The sequence below is a fragment of the Canis lupus genome, chromosome X, assembly GCF_011100685.1.
Source record: "Canis lupus familiaris isolate Mischka breed German Shepherd chromosome X, alternate assembly UU_Cfam_GSD_1.0, whole genome shotgun sequence".
NCBI classification, from domain to species: domain Eukaryota; kingdom Metazoa; phylum Chordata; class Mammalia; order Carnivora; family Canidae; genus Canis; species Canis lupus.
This window is the reverse complement of record NC_049260.1, coordinates 43,623,208-43,647,755: the sequence shown is the minus strand read 5'-3', so window position 1 is coordinate 43,647,755 and position 24,548 is coordinate 43,623,208. Positions and strand designations below refer to the sequence as shown.

General features: G+C 39.6%; 1 protein-coding gene and 1 pseudogene across 1 annotated transcript in view; one reads left to right on the top strand and one right to left on the bottom strand.

The window, feature by feature from the left end:
- SHROOM4 (shroom family member 4) overlaps positions 1 to 24,548 on the top strand; it is a 273,467-nt gene that overhangs the window by 198,928 nt on the left and 49,991 nt on the right. The gene's annotated exons all lie outside the window — the stretch shown is intronic.
- On the bottom strand, positions 20,116 to 20,215 carry LOC119868616 (annotated as a pseudogene).

The following is a 24,548-nucleotide window of genomic DNA, read 5'->3' as shown; positions in this document are numbered from 1 at the left end:
ACTGGTGGCGGCCAGTTCCCCAGCTCTGGAGTCAGCTCCCGCAGTAACTACCAGAGTCTCCCAGTCCACACTGGCCTGGATGCTCCCGGGCTGTAGGTGCTGATCTGCACAGCCTGGGGGCACCCGGCGGCAGGAGCATCCTTGCTGTCCTGTGCCCTCCTCTCCTCTGCCTGCTCCAGGGGGAGCACAGGATCGCCGGCTGTGACCCCGGGCCCCTGGGATCCAGGGCCTGTGCTGCTGAAATCACGCTTCCCAATCGCGGCTCCTGAAGGCAGCAGGGCACCGTCCCCTCCTCTGGAGCTACTGCCTGACCAATTGGCTACTCCCCAAGGCCGCGTGGGGGGCACACACTCCAGCCCTTTACTGAGCTTGGCCCACAGTCTTTGGCGTGCTCTCCACCAGGCACACTTCCTCTGTGATCGACCCTGGGTACCTGGAGGCTTCACTGCCCCTCCTGGGATCCTGCCAGAGTTCCCTGCTAAGGGCCTTTTTGTCCGGGAAGAATCTGGTGGGAATTTTAAAGTTCTTGCTTCTCTGGGGCTGGGCTTTCCTGTCCTGGGAGGCTTTCACTGCCTGGCCTTAGCCTGGCTCCTCATGGGGCCCCTCCCCCCACTGGATTCTTTTTTTATTTTTTTCCACCATCCTACCTTGTTAGAAGCACAAACTCTTCTCTCTGTAGCGTTCCAGCTGTTCTCTCTTTAAATCTCAGGTTGAATTTGTAGGTTTTCAGATTATTTGAGAGTTATCTAGGCAAGTTGGTGGGGACAGGTGACTTGGGGACACTACTCCTCTGCCATCTTGCCCCGCCCCCCCTTATTGTCTTTTTGATATCCACAAAGTCTATAGTGATAGCCCCTGTTTCATCCTGGTATTGGTAATTTATATCTTTCTCTTTTTTCTTTGCCCATTTTGCTAGAGCTTTTCAAATTTTATTAGCTTTTTCAAAGAATCAGCTTTTTTTCCCATTGGATTTGTCTAATTTTTTAATTTCAGTTTTATTGATTTTTGCTTTTATCATTACTTTATCCTGCCTTATGCTTGCTTTGCGTTTCTTTCACCCTTCTTTTTCTTGCATTTTGCCATGGGAGCTTAGATTATTGATTTGAGCTTTTTCTTCTTTTCATATACAAGCTTTTAGTGCTATAAATTTTCTTCAACACCGTTTTAGCTGTGTTTCACAAATTTTGATGTTGTGTTTTCATTTTTATTTATTTAGTATAGTTTATGATTTCTCTGAAGAGTGACTCTGATCCACAGATTACTTAGAACTATGTTATTTAGTTTCCATTTGTTTTCTATTTTTCTAGTTTGATTTCATTGTATTCAGAGAATATACTTTGGATGATTTCAATTCTATTAAATCTGTTTTAATTTGTTTTATAGCCCAGGACATATTATATCTTAGTATATGTTCCATGATTACTTAAATGTAATATGCATCCTACTGTAGGTAGGTGAGGTATTCTATAATTTAGATTAGACCTTTTGGTTGATGCTAATATTGAATTCTTCTGTATCCTTGCTTGTTTTCTATCTAGCTATTCCATTAACTGTTGAGAGGAGTGTTGAAGTCTCTGAGTATAATTGTGGATTTGTTTATTTCTCCTTCCAGTTTTGTCAGTTTTTGTTCACGTACTGTGCAGTTCTGTTGTTTGATACTTATAAAATTAGGATTGTTAATGTCATCTTGGTGGATTGGACCCTTTTATCCTTTTGCAGTGTTGCTCTCTTCCTCCAGTAATTTTCTTCACTCTGAAACCAGCATTATCTGCTATAAAATAGCCATTCCTTCCTTGTTTTCATTATTATTTACATGGTATGTTTTCCCATCCTTTAACATTCAACCTGTCTTTGTTGTTTTATTTGAATTGAATTTCTCTTCATGGTATAGAGTTGGGTCATATATTTTTATGCCCTCTGTTAGTCTCTGTCTTTTAATTGATGTATCTAGACAATTTATATTTAATGTAATTATAGATATGGTAGGACTTAAATCTAACATTCTGTTTTCTTTTTGTACTTCTTGTCTTTCATTTATCTGTTTTCTTTTTTTCCTGCCTTACTGTGGGTTAAACATTGATTAGAATTGAATTTTTATTTATCTATAGTTTTTAGATATATTTCTTCATGTAGATTTTTTTCTGGTAGCCAGAGGTATTAATACACACACACACACACACACACACACACACACACACACACATAATTTATCTCAGTCTATTGGTTTTGTCATATTATTGGTTTGGGATAAGTATAGAAAATTTATCTTCCTTTACATCCATTCTCCCTCATTTATAATATTTATTCTTTTTTTTTAATTTTTTTTTATTTATTTATGATAGTCACAGAGAGAGAAAGAGAGAGAGGCAGAGACATAGGCAGAGGGAGAAGCAGGCTCCATGCACCGGAAGCCCGATGTGGGATTCGATCCCGGGTCTCCAGGATCGCGCCCTGGGCCAAAGGCAGGCGCCAAACCGCTGCGCCACCCAGGGATCCCCCTCATTTATAATAAAACTGTATTCAGTATTTACTCTATATACAATTAGAACCACATCAGACATTGTTATAATGTTTGTTTCCACCATCAAACATAATTTAGAAAACTGAGGAGAAGGAAGGTGTGTGTGTGTTTTCTGAGTTGTTTCTTCCTTTCAGATATTCCAGGATTCATTATTTTGTTACTTCCTTTCAAGAGAACATCCTTGAGCCATTCTTTTAGAGTAAGTATGCCAGTGATGAGTATCTTAGTTTCCTTCATGTGAGAATGTCTTTATTTTCCCTTCATTCCTGAAGGATATTTTCCCTGGATACAGGATTCTGGGTTGACAGCTGTTTTCTTCCAGCAGTTGAAAAATACTGTGCCACTTTCTTCTGTTTGTACTGATTCACAATGAAAAATCAGATGTCTTTCAAATTTTCTTTCCTATAGAGGAATGGTATCATTTCTCTCTCTCTCTCTCTCTCTCCCCTCTCTCTTTCTCCTTTCAACACTTTATCCTTAGCATTCATTTGGCTAAGATATGTCCTGGTATTGAATTTATTTGGGTTTATTCTGTTGGAGTTTCCTTAGCTTGTTGAATTTGCAGGTTTGTATCTTTTGCCAAAGTTGGAGAGTTTTCAGGCATTATTTATTCAAGCACTTTTTTTTAGTCCTACTTTCCTCTCTCTTTCTTGGATACCAGTGCCATTAATGCTAGATCTTTCATTATAGTCCCGCAGGTCCCTGGGTCTCTCTTCTTTTTTTTTCAGTCTAATGTCTTTCATTTTTGTGTGTAATTGGGTAACTTTTATTGTTCTGTCTTTAAGTTCACTGATTCTTTCTTATGTCTCTTCCATATTGCTGTTGAGATTATTCATTTAGTTTTTTAAAAAATATTTTAAGTTCTAAAATTCCATTTGATTCTTCTTTATATCTTCTATTTCTTTACCAAGGCTTGCTATTTCTTTGCTTATAATCTGTATTTTTTTTGTTTCATGTATGTCTATAATTGCTCATTGATATATTTTTTATGATGATTCCTTTGGCATATGATTCTAATATTTCTGTCATCTTGATATTGGACTCCATTGATTTTTTCTTATAGTTTGAGATCTTCCTGGTTCTTAGTACGACAAGTGATTTTCAATTGAAATATAGGAATTTTGAGTATTATGTTATGAAGCTTGGAATCATATTTAAAATTTATATTTTCTGGGGTACCTGGAAGGCTCAATGGTTGAGTGTCTGCCTTTGGTTCAGGTCACGATCCCAGGACCCTGGGATCGAGTCCCCTATCAGGTTTCCTGCCAGGAGCCTGCTTTTCCCTCTGCCTATGACTCTGCCTTTCTTTCTGTGTCTCTCATGAACAAATAAAACCTTAAAAAATTATATTTTTGGGGTTCCTCTGATACCACTTTGGCAGGGGAAAGGAGTTACTGCCTCAATACTGCCACATGGAGGTGGAAGTCCAAGTTCCCTATTTGGCATTTATTAATACCTGAGGAAGGAGGCTCCTTTTTCCTGCTCAATCCCCACTGATACCTCCTTTGCTGAGAGAGGTAGGGTGCCTCCTTGCTGTAACCCCTGTGGCCTCCTTACTGCTGGACAGTGGTGGACATTCTGACTCTCCATAGGCTTCCTCTGATACCACCTCAGTATGGATAGGGAGTGGTTGCTTGTTACCATGAGCTGGGGTACATGACCATGCTCCCCACATGGTCTCTATTAACGTTTGTGAGCCACAGTTTTTCTGTGGTGTTTGGCTGGAGTAGAGCAGTTACATCTAAAATTTTTCTGTCTTACTAGGCCACGCCTTTCCTGGTTCTCTGGATAGAGAGAGCAAGCTTCCGTTGGGACTTATTTTGTCTGTGCCCACAAGCATTTCCAGGTTGTTGCTTCTCAGATCCAAACATCGGCTATGTAAGGCAAAAAAGTGTTGGGGGGGAACTTACCACTGTTCCCTAGTGAGTCTGCCTTCTTAATATAATATAAATCTTCATTACATTAAGACTCTTCTAATTAGATTGTTTTTCACTCTTAAGTTTTAAATTTTCTTTATATATTCTAGATACTAATCCTTTTTCATACATGTATTTTGCAAATATTTTCTCCTAATGAACAGTTTTAGAGGAAACCAGATAAGAATCTTCTTATGTTTGTTTTACATATAGTATCCAAGGTTTTTAGTTGTACTTAGTGGGAGAAATAGGGGAAAGTTTATTTACTTCATTTCCACAGAAGCATAAGTCTCAATTATGCTATAATCCCTCATCTTGAGATTCATAAGCCTTACCTCCTCATATATTTAATAAATTCAAAATTAAATAAATGTTTAACTTGAATAAATGTCTTTATTAAAAATTAAATGTCTTTCAAAAATGAATCTAGTCACAGACCTTACATCTTTCATAAAAATTAACTCAAAATGGATCACAGACCTAAATGTAAAACGTAAAACTATATAACTTCTAAAACCTAACATAGGAGTAAACTTAGATGACCTTGGCTATGGTGATGACTTTTTAGATACAGCACCAAAGGCATGATCCATGAAAGAAATAATTGATAAGCTGGACTTCATTAAAATTAAAAATTTCTGCTCTGTAAAAGACATTGTCAAGACAATGAGAAGATAAGCCACAGACTAGGAGAAAATATTTCCAAAAGATATGTCTGATAAAAGACTGTGATTCAAAATATGCTGGGTGTTATATGCAACTGATGAATCACTAAATTCTACCCCTGAAACTAATACTACAATATATGTTAACTATACTGAATTTAAATAAAGAATTTATATACACACACACACACACACACACACACACATACACAAAGAATTCTTAAAGCACAACAATAAAAAAAATCTGATTAAAAATGGGCCAATCAGGGAAATACAAATCAAAACAATGAGATACCACCTCACACCAGTGAGAATGGTGGAAATTAACAAGACAGGAAACAACAAATGTTGGAGAGGATGTGGAGAAAGGGGAACCTTCTTGCATTGGTGGTGGGAATGTGAACTGGTACAGCCAATCTGGATAACCGTGTGGAGGTTCCTCAGTTAAAAATAGAGCTACCCTATGACCCAGAAATTGCACTACTGGGGATTTACCCCAAAGATACACATGCAGTGAAACGCCGGAACACCTGCACCCCAATGTTTACAGCAGCAGTGTCCACAATAGCCAAACTGTGGAAGGAGCCTCAGTGTCTCAGTGTCCACTGAAAGATGAATGGATAAAGAAGATGTGGTCTATATATACAACGGAATATTACTCAGCCATTAGAAATGACAGATACCCACCATTTGCTTCAAAGTGGATGGAACTGGAGGGTATTATGCTGAGTGAAGTAAGTCAGTCAGAGAAGGACAAACATTATATGGTCTCATTCATTTGGGGAATATAAAAAACAGTGAAAGGGAATAAAGGGGAAAGGAGTGAAAATGTCAGTGAGGGTGACAGAACATGAGAGACACCTAACTCTGGGAAACGAACAAGGGGTAGTGGAATGGGAGGTGGGCAGGGGGTTGGGGTGACTGGGTGATGGGCATTGAGGGGGCACTTGATGGAATGAGCACTGGGTGTTATGCTATATGTTGGCAAATTGAACTCCAATAAAAAAATGGGCCAAAAACCTGAACAGACAACTTACCAAAAAATATATATACAAATGGCAAATAAGCATATGAAAAAATGCTTCTTGTCATATGTCATCAGGGAAATGCAAATTAAAACAATAAGATATAACTACACACTTATTAGAACAACCAAAATATGGAACACTGACAGTATCAATGCTGGCAAGGATGTGGAGCAACAGGAATTCATTCATTGCTGGTGGGAAAGCAAAATGGTACAGCCACTTTGCAAGACAGTTTGGTGGTTTCCTACAAAACTAAATGTACTCTTACTATATGATCCAGCAACTGCACTCCTTGGTATTTACACAAAGGAGTTGAAAACTTGTGTCCACATAAAAAAACATGCACATGGGTGTTTATAGCAGCTTCATTTATATTTTCCAAAACTTGAAAGCAAGCAAGATGTCCTTCTATAGGCAAATGGATAAACCATGTATTTATGATAAACCATGATAAATAATGGAATATTATTCAGCAATAAATAGAAACAAGCTATCAAGCCATGAACCTTAAATGCATATTACTAAATGAAAGAAGCTGATCTGAAAAGTCTACATACTCTATGATTTCAACTATATATGACATTCTGGAAAAGGCAAAACTGTGGAGATGGTTAAAAGATCAGTGGTTGTCAGGGGTTAGTGAGGAAGGAGGGAGGGATGAAAAGGCAGACAACAGATGATTTTTAGGGTAGTGAGACTATTCTGTATGATACTCTGATGGTGGATACATGCCATTACACATTTGTCCAAACCCATAGAAAGTACAACACCAAAAGTGAACTCTAATGTAAACTGTGGACTTTGATTATGATGTATCTATGTAGGTTCATCAGTTGTAACAAATGTACTACTCTGGTGGGGGATGTAAACAATGGGGGAGGTTATGCATTTGTGGGGACAGGGGATATATGGGAAATCTCTGTACCTTCCTCTTAATTTTGCTGTAAACCTAAAACTACACCTCACCAAATAGTCTTCTTAAAATTCTAATGTCTTTATTAAAAAAATAAACTAAGCAAACCTTAAGCACCAAAAGTATTTCTTTTAGCTGATGAAAGAAATGTATGAATCCTAAAGATGGTCAATATGTTTTACCAGTTTTTATTACTTAACAGCTTCTGCAAGACCTAGTCTTAAACTTAGGTCCTGATGAGTATGTCAAACCTGGATCTCAGTGCAAGTGTCAAGATCTCTTCTGGGGATTTGTCTCTGAACTGCCAGCTTTCTGGACTTCAGGCCAGTTTCTATTTTGAGTGAAAGCTCCAATCTAGCAAGAGTGCATTGATTGCTTTCCAACTAATCAAAGGGAAAGCATTGGTTGGCCATTCTAGCATCCTTGTTCAGCTAAAAATGATTATGTCTCTGGCTCCTAATGCAAAAGATATATTCTTCCATTTTTTCCCCCTGTAGTGAGGGTACAGAATATCTTTCAATTTTGTTAAGTATAAAGTAAATAGTATGCCTTTGAATAGTCTTTGAGAAGTTATACAGAGCAGGTTTTCTACCTAAGGGAAAGAGTAAGACATCACCTGCCCTTGTCTTTTTCCCAGTCATAAAATTTGTTTGACTTAAATGTATACACAGTAAAAGTTACTTACCTGAAATTGTCCGTCTTTGCATTTCAGGAATAGATTCCTTAAAGTACCCATGGCCCTTCCAACAGAATGGAACATTTTGAATAAAAATTAAAAACTAGTTTTTTGCATGAATTTTGTATGAGATTAGGAAATTGGGCAGCCCAAGTGGCTCAGTGGTTTAGTGCCATCTTCAGCCCGGGGCCTGATCCTGGAGGCCTGGTATCGAGTCCCACGTCAGGCTCCCTGCATGGAGACTGCTTCTCCCTCTGCCTGTGTCTCTGCCTCTCTCTCTCTCTCTCCCTCTCTCCCTGTGTCTCTCATGAATGAATAAATAAATAAAAATCTTTATAAAAAGGGAATTGTTCTCTTATAATATCTTTCCTTCTCCTTGTGTGTGTGTGTGTGATTCTTTGCTACTCTGTACTTCTTGGGAGAAGCATGGTGCTTAATTAATGAAAGTCTAAGGATGAGTAGGGATTATGGCTGATCTCTTATATGTGATTCAGGATCACTACTATGATGAATCCTCCAAAAGAAGAAAAATTGCTAGAAAGTCCTTCTTGTGCCATAGGAAAAAGAATTTCTTCTCCCCTCCCAATTGTTTATCAGGGTTATCCCTTCCAATGGCCATTGGTTTCCCATAGCTGGACAGAGAAAGCTGCTCTGTGTTGCTTGTGTATTATATCCCAGAATCTGAGCAGCTTGCTTGGCCTGAGACCTTGTGTGATCATGAATATATAATAGTGATAGCACCTTACATTCTCACCACAGTTCTACAAAATGTGTATCATGTGAAGAAACCAAGACTCAGAATGAACATGTGAGTTGTCTAAAGCCAAATAGCTAATAAGTGTTAGAGCTAGGACCCAAGTCCAGTCTCTGTATGTGACTCCAGAACCCACTTATTTTCCCTGTATCAACATTTCTAAGTTTTGGTGAATTCCAGTCACTGGGACTATCAGAGTTCCATAGTTCACTAAGATAGTGCTGTTTCAGTCCTCTACCCAATAGTTGGTTTGAAAATGTTAATACCAGTAAAGGAAAACTGAGTTCTCCTTAGGAATTTGGAGTCAGGCAAAAAGGCTCCACCAAGGTGCCTACCACCTAAGTTTGAAGAGGGTCAGGCAGCACCATGATTCCTTTCAGATGTAATAGACACTCTGTAAATGTTAGTTCTGTCCCTCTATCCCAGCACTTACTATGGGGTCAGATGCAGTGCTAGCAGCTCTCAAGTACATCATGTCATTTAATCATGATGGATCTCTTATGAGGTATTGGGACAAGTATATCCCCATATTGCAGGTGAAGAGATTGAGGTACAAAGAAAAGAGGTAACTGTCACATTCACTGTCTTACGACCAGGTCTATCTGATTCTAGTTTGCTCTCTAAACACCTCAGCTGGTTCCTGCCTGCCTACTTTCTTTGCTTCTGTCTCAGTAATATTTTCAGAGGCTTTAAATTGAATGTTTCAATTGAGATCTTCAAGAAATCCTGGTTTGACTTTAAAAATCCTTAGGCTGTGCATGCTTTCTCCCTCACCTCACCCTGTATTGTCCTCAGCTGTGACCTTGCATCCCAGTAAAGCCCAGAGCAAAATCAAGTGTAAATTGGTCTGAGAGAATAATTGAGTCTTTCCCAGTCACCCAGGCTTTAACTTTGCCTTGACCTGGGATGCTTGCTAGCCTCAATGGAAGAATAAACTGAGTTAATTAGCTCTTAGGGTGAGAGTTAAAGTTCTAGGTGTGGATGTATGCAACTAACTGATGGTTGTTGGTTTCTTACATCAGGACATCCAATAGCTATCTGGTGGGTGAAGGTGTCTTCTTTCCTGACCTGAAGCAGAGTCAATCTTAGTCACTGGGAAAATGCTGTCATTTGTATTCTGCATTCCTCCTGTTTCTTTGGGGTGTGCTGTATTTAATAAAGCATGCATTAGGAGATACGGAAAAAAAAGAGTTTTTAATCTAGTCTTTTTCTCCCAATAGGCTTAAATTGCCCCCAAAGTGTGTGTTTGTATATATATATGTGTGTGTTTTAGACTAAGTATCACTGAAGAAGTCGACACCTCATTATGTGTAGGTTATTGCATTTGCGGAACAAAATCTCCTTAAGTGATATATCTACTATGTGTCATAAAAAATTAATTCACTTTATGTGTGCATGTTTTCATTTCAGGGATCTTTAATAGGGAAATATATTCTGGTAGATTAGTTTACAGTGTTTCTAAATAATAAATCATAAACACCAATAAAAGAAAACATCTAAAATGTGCATATTTGTGAGTCGATTATATGTTGATTAACCTTATGTGCTTTTGCCATAATTCTTATTATTGTCATTTTCCCTTGCTGTTAAACAACAATTCATTCTTGGAACATAAGATGCATAATTATGAATGTTAATACAGCACACTGCTGCATCTCATCTCCCTTTGCATTGTGGCACAGACTTACTTTGGAGACACAATAGTACTTTCTCTCATTACTCATAGTAACTGTAATTAGACACTAAACTTGAGATATAAATATATACATTATTTACCTATTTTGTTAATTAGAATTTTTCTTACACCAAGGCTCTAGAAAAAATAATGTGTATGATTTAATTAAGAACCATGGGACTCTGTTTTAAAGATAAAAATGGAAAGAAAGGAATCTGTTATGAAGAATAGAGCAATGGACTTGGAGGGTTTTTTTTGTTTTGCTTTTTTAAAGATTTTATTATTTATTCACGAGAATACACAGAGAGGAAACAGAGAGAGAGGCAGAGGCACAGGCGGAGGGAGAACCAGGCTCCATGCAGGGAGCCCAACATGGGACTTGATCCAGGGTCTCCAGGTCTCCAGGGTCACGCCCTGGGATGAAGGTAGGCGCTAAACCACTGAGCCACCCAGGCTGCCCGGACTTGGAGGTTTTAAGTGTAGATTCTGAGTACTCAGTGGAAATAGTGGAAATACTAGGCAAGCCTCTAACCATATCATAGTCTTGTCCTTATGAGTAATTCAGGGTTGTATTTCCCACCTTACAGGGATCTGGTAAAGATGAAATAGGTACTTCATGAAAAAAAATGCCTAGAACAGTACCTGATACGGGATATATCGCCAGTGAATATGTACTGTTTTAAATATGGCGTTTGAAAAAAATAAATATGGCATTTGAAAGTTAAAAAAGAAATAGGCACTTTCCAAAAATTAATTTACCAAATACCTCTTTAAAGAGCAAGTTCCCATGATTTAATAATTTCATTGATTTAATAAATACTTTTGAGTGTGAGTGCCTAGCATGTACTTAACAATATGTTAAGCAGTGTGGTGGTGATCATAGAAGTATGATATAGCTCTGAACTCTAGTGGAGGGAGATGAGACATATATAGGTAAAATGGTTGAGCAAAGAAATATATGATTGTCTAAATGAGTGATACCAGCAGCAAGTGATTATGAAAATTGGAAGAAGAGCATCACAAGGAAATTGCAAAAAAGAGAGGGGTGAGGAGGTTGGCTGAATTCTTAAATGATATGTGGGAAGGCATAAAGAGAGGATGGAGAGAAATGTAAGTGTGGAGATTCTTGAGGAAGCCCATCCAACTTCAGATTTATGTAGGGAATTAGTAAGAGGAAAATTTGAATAATCTATAGAAAGCCCAGAAAAGGGGACGCCTAGGTGGCTCAGTGGTTAAGTGTCTGCGTTCAGCCCAGGGTGTGATCCTGGGGTCCCTGAATCGAGTCCCACGTCGGGCTCCCTGCATGGAGCCTGCTTCTCTCTCTGCCTGTGTCTCTGCCTCTGTGTGTGTGTGTCTCTCATGAATAAATAAATCTTTAAAAAAAAAGCCCAGAAAAGCAAACTAGAACAGTGGGGAGCTATTACAGGATTGTAAGTAGGTGAATAGGAATGAAATTGATGTTTGTGGGAAATTGATATGGGTTGACTGGATGTAGGGTGACCATGTGGTATGATTGCTTATGTAGTGTAGTGACAGTAGGAATAGACTGGAAGAGTTAATGGCAGAGATATTTCAAAACCAGTACTTGGTGACTGATTCAGTACACAGGTTAAAGAAGAGAAGTAAATGGTAGTTACAAGGTTTGAGCCAGTAACCTTAAAAGGTTAACCTTTAAAGATTAAAGATTTTTTAAGGTTTTATTTATTTATTCATGAGAGACACAGAGAGACATAGGCAGAGGAAGAAGCAAGCTCCCGGTGGGGAGCCCCATGCAGAACTCAATCCCAGGATTGATAGAATCACACCTTGAGCCAAAGGCAGATGCCCAACAGCTGAGCCACACAGGCATCCCCAGACCTTTAAAGATTTAAAGCAAACAAATAAACAAGATTTTTTAAAAGATAAAGTAGGAAGAGGTAGGCTTGATGCCAATGTTTGTTTGGCTTTCTCTCAGTTTGAGATGATTGATATGTGGAGATTCAACTGACAGTTGAACTGCCAGGTAGGTAGAACTGATGTGGTGCTTAGATGAGAGATCAGGACCAAAGATTGTTCTAAACCCATAGAATGATATTTGCAATCTAAACTAGCCTCAATTACACATAAGTATCTTTAGGTGGTCGCTTCCTCCTAAAAACATCATCTGCCCTTAACCTTAATCCTCCTCCAACTACCATTCTCTTTGCCTTCACAGCGTAGCTCCTTAGGCTCTTGAAAAGTATTCTTATGTTCATTGTCTCCCTTTCCTGCCTCTCATTTCCTCACTGCAGTCTGGCTTCTTCCACTACCACAGTACTCTTCTAGTTCCAAGATGCATTCGGGTCCTCCAGGTTGAAAAAAAAAAAAAAAAGGAAGGAGCAAGTTTCCCTTTTTAATGGGCAATTTTAATAGACTTTTTCAGCAATGTAGTATAAAGGAAGGAAGGTAGCCATTGATATATAATAGCACTGGTGTTAAATCATTTACCAACTGGCCAGCCTTAAGCAAGTTACTTAATCACAATTTCCTCATCTGTGAGAAGATTTCTATAACCTTGTGGAGTCATATGAGTAAATGAGATGAGTGAATGAGATGATATAAAGCCCTTTGGAAGTGGTTGTTGCTTAATAAATATTAGCCTTATTGAATTCTTCTTTTTGGAAATTTCTCCTCTTTGATTATTAAATATCTCTTTTTCCTGGTTTTCTTCCTACTGCTTATTTTCAGTTCTTTTTCCTTAATGTGTCTCCTAGCTACTGGTATACCCTAAAATAGTGGTCCTCAAACTTGAATGTGCATTAAAATTCCCTGGAGGATTTGTTAAGGAACTTATTGGTGCCCCTCCCCCCAGTTTCTGATCCAATTAGGGCCCAAGAAGTTCTCAGGTATTGCTGGTGCTGCTGGTCTGAGTTACTGAACTTTGAGGACCACTAACCCAAAATTCTGTCTCAGGCCCTCTTTCCCATTCTATGAACTTTTCTTGAGAAGCTTCAGGTACTACTAATAATTCCCAGATACCCACACAGAGAGAAGACCACACTCCTAGTTTCTAGATTCAACTGAATGTTATACTTCTCTACCAGGCTGTCTCCCAGATACATCATAATCTAGCATGCCCAAGGTGATTCTAAAGTACATATGGAAATATAAATCTATAAGATTAGTCAGGAAAGGTCTGAAAAAGAAAAGTAATAAAGGAGAAAGAGACCAGTCCTTTTGAAACATATAAAACTACGGCAATTAAAACTGGCACATGAATAATCAATGTGGACCATATGGATCCAATGTGGACCAATGTGGATCAATGGACCATAATTGGGTCTAGAAATTTATCCAAAGACCAGAGTTTAGTACATGATTTTTTAAAAGATTGTATTTATTTATTCATGAGAGACACACAGAAAGAGGCAGAGACATAGGCAGAGGGATAAGCAGGCTCCCTATGGGGAGCCTGATGCAGGACTCAATTCTGGGACCCCGGGATCACACCCTGAGCCAAAGGCAGATGCTCAACCACTGAGCCACCTAGGCATCCCTAGTATATGATTTTTAATATATGATTTTATCTTGAAATATTAAAGGTCTTTCTAAACAAGATACAAAGGAAACCATAAAGGAAATAATTAATAAATTTGACTATACCAAAGTTAAAATGTAGAGCAGCACAAAAACGCATTAACAAAATCTAAAGACAAAAAACTGGGAAGAAGGTTTTGGATCTGTAAGGGAGATTGTTCCCTTTATATATAAAGAGCTATTGAGATTGAGAATCATTAAGGAAAATACCAACAAACCATTATTAAAGAGAAAAAAGGACCTAAATAGTCCAAAGAAAAAGAATGTTGGTCTATAAAAATAAATGAAAAGATACTCAACAACAGTCATCTTAAGCAACAACTCTTACCTTAAGATGCAACTTTCACCTATTGGAATGGCAAAAATCAGAGCATTCAGTATACATTATTTTTTGCAAGCATGTAGAGAAACACACTTTTACACCTTACTATATACTTTGCCACTCAAAGTGTGATCCTTGGACCTACAGGAGAATCTGTATCAACCCAGAGCTTGTTAGAAATACAGTCCCAACCCAGATCTACTAAATCAGAATCTGCATTTTAATGAGATCCCCAGGTGATTTGTTTGCACATTAGAGTTTGAAAAGCATTGCTGTAATACATTGTTGGTTGAAGTGCAAATTAGCATAACCTCTTTGGATTTCAGGAGACTTTTTATCACAAACATTCGCATATTCTGTGGAATGTAATTCCACTTCGTCTAATAGATATAATCATCTCTGTGTGTGAAGATGGACAGAGATATTCACTGTAGCATTATTTGTAAGAGCCAAAAAAGAAAGAAAAAATTAGAAACAACCTCAGTATTCATTAATTGGATAAAGGTTAAAAAAAAAACTGAACAAAATTTGCATGGTGCAATACTATGCAGTTATTAAAAATTTGTGGAAAAGTACATGCATATATGAAATTATCTCCAAGATATATTGTTAAACACAAACATCAAGTTTCTGAACATTATTCTCATGTGCGTTTTTTGTGTTCTATTATTAAAATTCCCATTTTACAGATGATGTGAGGCAGCGATGTTAAATAACTAGCCCAAGACCATACAGCTAGCAGTGATGGATTCAGATCTAGATAGTCTGGTTCCAGAGCTAATAAATCTTTTAATACTATACCATATTGCTACCCAGGGATAAACAAGAAAATGTTAACAGTGGTTTCCCCAGGAGTGTGGGGGGATCCATTTTTTATTGTTTATGCCTTTGTACTCTTGGAATGGAATGCCTTCTGTAAGTATTGTTTAAAAAAATACTTAAAAATCAACTTGTGTAAAATTGGATTGATTTCTCTCCCCATTCTTCTGCTGGTATTGGTGACAGGCTGAATCATTTACTGAAGTGAGAAATCTGGCAGACATTCTGGACTCCCTCCTCTTGTTTACTCCTCACATCTGTCCAGTAAGACACCAAGATTTATTGGTTCTACCTCCCAGACAAGACAATTCTCAAATATACCTCTCCACTCTATCCCTGAATCAGAGATCACTTGGATTATAACATTTATTTCCTAGGTGATCCACCTGCCTCTTTTTTCCCTACAAAATACCAACCAATACATCTTTCCAAAATGCAAATCTGGTCGTGCCACTGTCATACTTAAAATCTTACACTGGCTCCTCAGTGCCTGTGGGAAAATCCAAACCCATTAACATTAGTTGTGTCCAGCCTCCTTCTCTAGCCTTACCTCTCAACACCCCTCCTCTCACATCTTACTCTCAGAACCTTTTTTTCCACCCATTTCCATGATTTTCACATGTTACTTCTTCTACAGGAATACCTTTCATTTGGGTCAATCCCTACCCTTCCTCTAAGGCCAGACCTCAAACATGACCTCCTTTGTGTAGATTTCTTTGCCCGCAGGTTATTAGATGTTATGTATTGTGTACTGGGCAGGTGAGGATACTCTAAAGTTCTGTGGCCTCTCAGTGTTCTATAGGATATGTCTCCAGTGTCAAAGCCCTCTTGCTTGAATGCTGTGCATTCACACTCCTTGTGGACTCCCCAATGGATGTGATATCCCACAGCCTGCTCCTCTAGTTCTCCCCCATGGCTAATTCAGTATATTTCCCTCACAAGTCTCTTATAGGCCTCCAGCACTCTTCTTGGTCACCCAGAGCATTTGGGAGGCTTTCCCTTTTATTCTCAGCTTTGGATTCATCCTCCTTCCCTCCCCATCCTTTTATCTCTACCTGTAGGCAAGGCAGGTTAGAATCCTGGTTAAGATCCTGGGCTCTGGAGCCAAGCTCCCTGGGTTTCTTTTTATTTTAATTTTTAAAAATTTTTTCATTTAAATTCAATTTGCCAACATATGGTATAACACCCAGTGCTCATCCCATCAAGTGCCCCGGGTTTCAATACTATCTCTGTGGCTTTCTACTTCTGTGATCTTGGGCAAGTAACTCAAGTAACTTGGGCAAGTTACGCTCTGAGCTTCTGATATTCCCCTCTGTAAAATGGGGATGATGATAGTAGTGCTTGCTTCATAGGGCTGTTATGAGTATGAAATGTTTTACCATTTGGAACGCATAATAAACATTGTGTTTTTGAGATAAAAATGCCTAAATTCTAAAGTGGGAGAATCTTCTCAAATTGGCTTAGGGGGCAAGCCTCTTTCTCCTTTGGAGCTCTTTTCTACTAACAGTGGCTTGAAAGAGTAGGACCAAGTAGAGCGCCTCAGTGGCTCAGTGATTGAGCATCTGCCTTTGGCTCACCTCGTGATCCCGGGGTCCTGGGATCGAGTTCCATATCAGGCTTCCTACAGGGAGCCTGCATCTCCCTCTGCCTATGTCTCTGCCTCTCTCTGTGTGTCTCTCATGAATAAATATAAAATCTTTAAAAAGAAGAAAGATTAGGACCAAGTAGAGGTGAGATAACAAGAATCCACACCCCTTTTCAAGTCTCCTGTAATTCTGGTTTATTTCCCTAAATGGACAGATTGAAAGCTTTCTGAAGGCAAGGATCACAGAGCAGACTTTTTAGACTCTGGCTGCCACTAGACACATGGTAGACACAGAGTTTATTTCCATCACTCTTAAAATTAAACCCAGAGTCCTTACAATGAGCCAGTTACCTGGCCCCAGGCTCCTTCCTCAACCTCATTTCCTACCCTTCTTTGTCTTATTCATTCTACTCCTGCCACATTAGTTTTCATGCTATTCTTGCTATCGACTATGGCAAGCCAATCCTCTCTCAGAACCATCACACTTGCCGATGCCTCTGCGTAAGAACATTCTTTCCTCAAGTACATGCCTCACTCCTTCCCTGACTTCATTTAGGCCACTGCTCAAATATTACCTCCCAGCAGAGGCCTTCCCTGACCACACTCTCTGAAATAGCATTGCCCCCCAACACACTACTGTCAGTCTACCCCTTACCCTTCTTTCTCTGCCTTCATAGTACTTATCACAATCTGACATATATTTCATATTTTATATATTTATTGAGTTGAACCCCATGAGGACTGAAGTCTTGTCTGTTTTGTTCACTGCTCTGTCCCCAACATCTTGAGCATCTTGAATACTGCTTACTTGACTCTCAATAATGAATTAATTAATTAATTCAATGCTAGTCCCTATGTAGAAAGGGAAATACAAAAATACAACTGATTCCGTTCACTGCTAGAATTTTGAATACTTTATCATTTTCATTCCATGATTCTGTCTTTTAGCTTTAGTGTTTTTATGTATGAGTTTTGTTTCAATTTTACAAACATTACCTTGACAAAATTTAAAATCCAGTTTAAGCCAAGTCCAATTTTTAAAAAAGCAACTGATTTATTTGTTCTTCAACCCAAGAGGAAGGAATCTGTATGATTCAGTGCATGAGTGCATGCATGAGAGAGAGAGAGAGAGTAGTTACCTGCAGTGAGGAAATTGAGTAGGGAGTGGGTTGGGGAGGCATGAGGAGAGGAGTTCATGTTCCCCAGAAGGGAAATAATTTTGTTTCAATTGCTGCATTTTTTTTCTAAATTGTTGTTTGAAAAACCTCTAAAAAAAAAACCCAAGGGGATCCCTGGGTGGCTCAGCGGTTTCACGCCTGCCTTTGGCTCAGGGTGCGATCCTGGAGTCCCGGGATCGAGTCCCGCGTCGGGCTCCCGGTGCATGGAGCCTGCTTCTCCCTCTGCCTGTGTCTCTGCCTCTCTCTCTCTCTCTCTCTCTCTCTATGTCTATCATAAATACATAAATCTTTTTAAAAAATCCCAAAATGAGAGCTAAAGAAATGAAAACCTTGAGCAACTAGGGGTTTGTAAATACATCAGATCAGGAAATTTCCCCAGGGCTCATGCAGGACATTGTGAACAATGTGAAAGCCTTTGTGGGGAGAAACTTCAGAAAGGGAGGTAGATATATGGCCGTTTTTCACCAGCTCATATCTCTTCCAAACAGGGAAGGTATGAGCAGGGAATTGCCCTCTTGGTTCTGGAACCTTCCTCACCAGGAAGGAGTACGCTCCCACCTGTCCCTGGAGCCCAAATTCTATTCAGGTAGCCGCCTCTACTATGTTCACAGCCACTGACAGTTGAAGAGAGGCTCCCAGCCTGCCTTGGAAGACAAGACCCCACATAAGTAATGCATCAGCAGCCAGTATTTTAAAGAAGTCATTTGAAAATCTGTTCTAAAATGCATGGTAGCATTCTTTAGAGTGATGGCTCTCCAACTTGGGTGTGCATCAGAATCACTTGGAGAGCTTATTAAAATTCAGATTGCTGGGCCCCACCCCTAGAGTTTCTGATGCAGGAGGGCTGGAGTGGGGCCCCAGAATTTCATTTCTAATGAGTTCTTAGGGATGCTGATACTGATCTATAGAAGAAACTTGGAGAACCACTGTTTAGGGAAAAAAACACAGGAATTTGGAAGTGAAGAAAACTGTGTGTGATTCACTTCACCTCTGTGCCTGAGTTTCTTCTTTCCTGGAGTGGACTTTATAAGGTGGTTGTAAGGATTAAATGGAATGGTGTCTATGAAAGTTCTTTGTGAGCTGTAGATACAGCATGCAAATATTAGCAATTAGATGGCTTGACAAATGGTACTTGCTGCCATACCCCCCACCAGATTTTCCTGTGCCTTGTCCCCTCTCTATGCACTTTTGTCCCACCAAGTTCATTAGGCACCTGGGAAGAAACTATACCCCAGAAGGCCTTGAGTAGTAATTTTTTTCAACCACCTAGGTACAGCCTTGATGCTGACCCATGACTTGACCTTTCTTTTCCTTTGCCTGCTCTCCCTTCAACTTGCTCCTTATTATTCCAGCCCTGGCCACCTCTCACAGCAAAGAACAGCTCCCAGGACTAATATTGAGGTAAAAAATTCTCAGATGGAGTATTTATTTTTTTAATTAGTAGAATAAACAGAGGAATACACTCCCAAGCACCAAAGCATTTTGCTAGTTGGTGGGCTCTAGGTTGATTTACCTGAGGGCAAAATCCAGATGTTTGAAATAGTTAAGTGGAATTACAAGTATAGTTGCAGATTCCTAAATGTGTCAGACAGTTGTATTGGACAATTGTCAGGGTAAATGATTTGTTCATGTAGAATGGTGTCTTTTTTCTTTGAAAGCCGTTCTCATTAGACTGTAATACATGTGTAGTGTAGAAAGCTTTGAAATGTTTTAAAGGTGTAAAAAACAATAATCACCCTTAATTCCACCACATAGAGATAAATACCTACAGGTAAGTTATTAGGGTATTTGTATTTAGCCTTTTAATATGCGTATGATTGTATGTGAATATATATGTACATGCACATATATTGTTTGAATTGGGCTGGCACTATATACAGAGGTTTTGTTTTTTGTGTTTTTTTTTGTATATTTTTATTGGAGTTTGATTTGACAACATATAGTATAATACCCAGCTCTCATCCCGTCAAGTGCCCCCCTCAGTGCCCATCACCCAGTCACCCCATCCCCCCGCCCACCTCCCCTTCCACAACCCCTTGTTCATTTTCCAGAGTTAGGAGTCTCATGTTCTGTCACCCTCTCTGATTACATACAGGTTTGTATACTTCTTCTTTCGCTTACTGTTATATTATGAGCCTCTTCCAGGATCATTAAGTAGTCTTGAGAAATATGGTTTTTAATGGCAGACTATTATTCCTTCATGTAGATGTACAATACTTCACTTAACTCTTCCTAAATGTTGTACAGTTAGGATATTCCTGTTTTTAGCATTATAAATATCCCTGCAGTGGATGGCACTTCATGTACATAAATCAATGTGTGCATCTCTAATTGCTCTCTTAGGATAGAATTCAATGAGTGGAAAGACTGGATCAAAGGGTAGGAACATTTTTTTAAAAAACAGATGTAATTCACACACCCTAAAATTCATTACTTTTAAGTGTAATTCAGTGGCTTTTAGTATATTCACAAGGTTGCCCAACCAGTAACACTGTCTAATTCCAGAGGAGAAAAATGGAGTGCTTCATAAATTTGCATGTCATCCTTTGCAGGGGCCATGTTAATCTCTATATCATTCCAATTTTAGTATCTATTGGCTGAAGCAAGCACAGTAGGAACATTTTGATGTCTCTTGATATGGCACATTTCCCTCTAGCAAATGTATCCCCATCCCTTCTCAATCAGCAATGTGTAAGGATGCCTATTTCCCTGCAACTTTGCTGACACATAGTTTAAAACTATATATTGCCAATATAATCGAAAATGGCATTTTATTGTTTTGTCTCTTTGATTAGCTTTTCTTCTTCTCCTACCTGAACTCTAGCTTTTCTGTGGCACCCAGTCATCCACCCTCTTTCCTTTGTACACATTTACTTTGGGCACTTACATCCACTGCAGAGGCATCGGCTGCTTTCTCTTGGGATAATGACCCCATGTCCATCCCTGACCTAATATCTTTCCAGCATTGCAGCCCAGACATTAAGCTGTTTGCTGGGCATGCCTATCTACATAATTTGACAGCATCTGAAACAAATTCATGTCAAGCATTTCTCCTGAAGCCAACTCCTGCTCTGACTTCCCCATCTAGATACCACTACACTCCCATGTGCTTCATGGTGATGTTAACCCCGTTCTCTCCTCCACATTTAATTAGTGGTCCCACCTTGTTGATTCTGTCTCCATGTCCTCTCTCATGTCCTTCCCTTCTGCTCCATCCCCACTGTCTTGCTCTAGTTCTGCCTTTGATGGTATCCCTTGGGCAAGCCTTGATCCCTTCTCTGTGCTTTCAGCATATAGCCACATAATTCATCCTCCACATGACAACCAGAAAAACCTTCCTAACGTACTGCTTTTACCATGTGGCTCTCCTGTCCTGGAACCTGCAAAGCCTCTCTCTTGCTTATTGAGTTATATAAAGTAAATGCTTTACCCCTGACACTTAGGGACACCACCCCCCATACTCTTACATCATTTTAATTTTACTTCCTGTGTGCCTTAGAGAAGCCATACATTCTTCATTCACCATATTCCTGCTTTTACCACTCCTGTTTATGCAAAACCTGGCATGACTTCTCTAGTCTCCTCCAGGTCAAACTGAGTCTTCAAGTCTCTGCTCAGAGGCACTATAAAGTCTTCCTTGATTAACCAGCTGTGCTTTCTCCTTTCTTTTTTTTAAAGATTTTATTTATTCATGAGAGACACAGAGAGAGAGGCAGAGACACAGGCAGAGGGAGAAGCAGGCTCCATGCAGGAAGCCTGATGTGGGACTCGATCCCGGGACTCCAGGATCCCGCCCTGGGCCAAAGGGAGGCGCTCAACCACTGAGCCACCCAGGCGTCCTTGTGCTTTCTCCTTTCTTGAACACTCATTTTGTCAGCATCTCCTTCATGACATGACATTCTGGTTAGGGTTTCGTGGTTACTTAGGTATTTATATTCATCCCCTATCACATTATAAATTCCCTGAGCACAGGGATTTTATCTTCTTCATTTTGACATGTCCCATAGTACCTTCCATCTACCTTAAATGTAGATGGAAGCTCCACAAATGCTTGAATAAAAGAATAGTGAAGACTGCCAACTTTTTTTTTAAGAACTACTAATGACTCCATTTTGGGAATGAATTTTGTGCTAAGAAGGTACAGATGCCAGATGACCCAAATGTCATGGCTTTTTCCCCCTCACTCTCCACATTCAATCCATCAATAGGTACTGTTAGCTCTACCTCTTCAAGATATATCTACTCCAGCTTCTTTTCTCTGCCCTCCTGTTTCCTCCCTAGAACAAACCACCATTATCTCATACCTCCGAGAGCCTTTTCAACCAGTTCCCTGGATTCTATTCTTGTCCTACCTAAATCCATCATCCAGGTGAGATCTTTCTAAAACTTCAATCATGGCAGTCCCTGGCTTAACAATGTCCAGTAGTTTCCCCCTGCACTGAGAATTAAATGTATACTTCTTACCTTGGCCTTTGAAAACACCACAATCTGGCCTTATCACTTTCCCAACCTCATCTCCTCCTGCTGTCCACCTAACTCCCTGTGGTCCTGAAACTCTGATGAGCATTGGACCTTCCTCATTGTCATGTTTGCTCAAAGCAGAGTGAGTGGGTACTGTTGGTTCTACTGGGGTACTCACTATTGTTGGCTATTGTCCTAGGGCTTCATGTACTGAGTAGTGAAGATGAGTTGAAGAGTAGCCAGAAGTAATTCTAAGGGCTTTGAGACTTAACTTGGGGGGAAACTTTTAAGATGGGGTTCCACCATCCTCCTGAAAAGTGGTATCCCTGATACAGAGTTTAGCTGAAGAAGGCATTTGGCTTGAAGGAAAAGGAAAGGAGATCTTGCATTATTCCCATAATCTCCTTCCCAAGGGATACTACAAATATTACTGATAGAAACCAGAGCTGGAGGACAAACATTCTCCACCTTTTTTTTTATCACTCTGGGTGTTGGTTTAGGAAATTGGGCATCGCAGGAGAAGCTGACTCAACAGATGGTGCTCTGTGAACCTATTATCATTTTACCTCTGTGCTTTCCTGAAGTTTCCCTCAGGCCTCTGGCAGTGCCCTCTTACCTTTTGTATATACAAGGAAAGTGAGGAAAACTATCTTTCATTATTCAGAGTCTTGACTTGCTCCCCTTGCTTCTAGAAGCTGTGAAATATGCACTGGCAACCTCCTTGCCTTTGGGATCTTGACAAGAAACAAGAGTATGACGGGTATGTCTTATTAAACTATACAGAGAAAAACTAAAATATGCTCTCCAGCCCACTCTGAAAGAGAATTACAAGTACTGTATTTCTACAGTACTAAGCACTTTTTTAAGCCCCTAATATTTGCAAAGCTCTCCTGCATCATTCACAGTTTTCCTTAGAAAATGAGGTGTCCCCATGTTTTAAAGATTCCAATGTGAAAGTGAATACATGAAAACAGAAGGTGAAATATAAAGGCCCTAATCAGATGAAATATCACTATCTCCTTGGAGAGCCAGGCACTCCTTGACATACACCACAGCATTTGAGGAAGTCTTTATTTCCACCACAACATTCCCTTTCATACTCACTACCCTGGGTTTCCTTTAGCCAGGGATGGACCCTGGGGTGGAGGGTGGAGGGTGGAGAGAGGGATCCATCGGATTTACACGAAATAACTTGACCTGAGTATTCAGAGAAGTGAGGGGAGGTTGGAGGAGCTGGGGAAGATGGGAAGGCAGAACTATACCAAAGCCCTTCTACATAAAATGCCCAGATTTCAGATGATGAGAATTTTAACTTTCCCAGACTGACAAGAAGGCCACTGTCATACTAGTTGTCTTTAAAATTATAGGAGGTTGGCAATTTACACATTTAGTACAATCCCTATCAAAATACCATGGACTTTCTTCAGAGAGTTGGAACAAATCATCTTAAGATTTGTGTGGGATCAGAAAAGACCCTGAATAGCCAGGGGAATATTGAAAAAGAAAAACAGAGCCAGGGGCATCACAATGCCAAATTTCAAGTTGTTCTACAAAGCTGTGATCATCAAGACAGTGTGGTACTCGCACAAAAACAGACACATAGATCAATGGAACAGAATAGAGAACCCAGAAATGGGCCCTCAACTCTATGGTCAACTAATATTTGGCAAAGCAGGAAAGACTATCCACTGGAAAAAGGACAGTTTCTTCAATAAATGGTGCTGGGAAAATTGGACAGCCACGTGCAGAAAAATGAAACTAGACCATTTTCTTACACCATACACATTGATAAACTCAAAATGGATAAAAGATCTAAATGTGAGACAAGAATCCATCAAAATCCTAGAGGAGAACACAGGCAACACCCTTTTTGAACTCTGCCACAGCAACTTCTTGCAAGATACATCTATGAAGGCAAGGGAAACTAAAGCAAAAATGAACTATTGGGACTTCATCAAGATAAAAAGCTTCTGCACAGCAAAAGAAACAGTCAACAAAACTAAGAGACAACCTACAGAATGGGAGAAGATATTTGCAAATGACATTTCAGATGAAGAGCTAGTATCAAGATCTATAAAGAACTTATTAAACTCAACACCCAAGAAACAAACAATCCAATCCTGAAATGGGCAAAAGACAGGAACAGAAATTTCACAGAGGAAGACATAGACATGGCCAACAAGCACAAGAGAAAATGCTCCACATCACTTGCCATCAGGGAAATACAAATCAAAACAACAGTGACATACCACCTCACACCAGGGAGAATTAACAAGGCAGGAAACCACAAATGTTGGAGAGGATGTGGAGAAACGGGAACCCTCTTGCACTGTTGGTGGGAATGTGAACTGGTACAGCCAATCTGGAAAACTGTGTGGAGGTTCCTCAAAGAGTTAAAAATAGATCTGCCCTATGACCCAGCAATTGCACTGCTGGGGATTTACCCCAAAGATACAGATGCAGTGAAACGCCGGAACACC